Genomic DNA, 1,328 nt, shown 5'->3' on the forward strand with positions numbered 1-1,328 from the left:
CTTTTCTTTTCATACAGAAACAGGAAGGTTGAATCAGAAAAAAAAAAAAAAAAAAGGACGGATTCTGCCCTAGCATGTGCTGTGCCCAGCGGCGGTGCCCGCAGAGCCAGAGAAGGTCTGGGGATCGCTGTGCTCCTGGTCTGAGAGGCTCCAGCAAAGCTGGTGGTGGCAGGTTCTCATGTCCCCTGAGGGAACTGTGGACTAACCCGTGAGGCGACCTAGATGTTTGGTGCTGCAGCCCCCTACAGCAGCCATACCGAGAATAAGGCAAAAGGGAATGAAAGAAGTAGATAGTCTTGATAGTATAAAAGAAGAATGGGTTTCTGAAACATGATCTGACAGCCAACCTTACTGATAACCAGCAAATGAACTGTGAATATTTTGTTGGCATCCTGTTTAAGGAAGCACAGAAGTTTGGTGCTAAATGCCTGTCACCCAATGAAAAAAAGAAACGGTAGATGTTAGCATAATGTTATGGAAAAATGGGTTTACAGTCAATGATTTCAGAAGTTATTCTGATGATGCAAGTCAACAGTTTCTGAATTCAACAAAAAAGGGGGGATTACCTTAAAATTACAGGGAATTTTTTATAAAGACTTGGATGTTAAAGTTGAAGATAAGAAAAATGAAGTTTGCATGTCAACAAAGCCTGTCTTCCAGCCCTTCTCAAGACAGGTTCACAGACTAGAAATAATTTTAGAAAATTATTTCTAAAGTAAATAGTATTGAAGCTGAGAATAAAAATATGTCTGCTGTTCCGCTAAACAACTTGGAACCTATCACTAATACAAAGATCTGGTTAGTCAATGGGAAAAGGATCATGAAGAAATTTAACATTTCTAATAGGGTAAGCCATATTAAATCCTTCATTGAAAAATACCAAATATCTCAAAGAAGCCCTCCCTTTTGTCTGACCAAAGCTCCTACTTTCCTCAAATTGCTAGATGAAACACTCACTTTGGAAGAAGTAGATTTACAGAATGCTGTACTAATTCAGAACTCCACGAAACAGGTAAGCCTTTTAGAGGACTTTCATAGCATTGATTTTTGATAATCTAAGTGGAAAACTTGCAGAGAAATGATGGTTGCAAATGGTCTTGCAAAACAACGTGAGGGAAAGGAAAAATCAGATTCACTGGACTTTTGATTCAAGTACTACTTAACTCTCTCCCAGGGAGATTTTTCAAATAAGTACATGTTAGCAAAGTAAAATATGACTGGAAACTGTATTCAATGTACTTTTTCCAAAAGGCTGCACAGAGAGAAAAATGCACTTACTTTCAAGTTCCAATTAATTAATCAATATAAAGTATATTATAATAACTGAA

At 37.7% G+C, this 1,328-nt stretch overlaps 1 pseudogene; it reads left to right on the top strand.

Moving 5' to 3' along the window:
* Window positions 1-277: 277 nt before the first annotated feature.
* Window positions 278-1,051, top strand: LOC101431210 (UBX domain-containing protein 2A pseudogene; annotated as a pseudogene).
* The last annotated feature ends 277 nt before the right edge of the window (window positions 1,052-1,328 follow it).

Source organism: Dasypus novemcinctus, chromosome X, assembly GCF_030445035.2.
Source record: "Dasypus novemcinctus isolate mDasNov1 chromosome X, mDasNov1.1.hap2, whole genome shotgun sequence".
Lineage (NCBI taxonomy): Eukaryota > Metazoa > Chordata > Mammalia > Cingulata > Dasypodidae > Dasypus > Dasypus novemcinctus.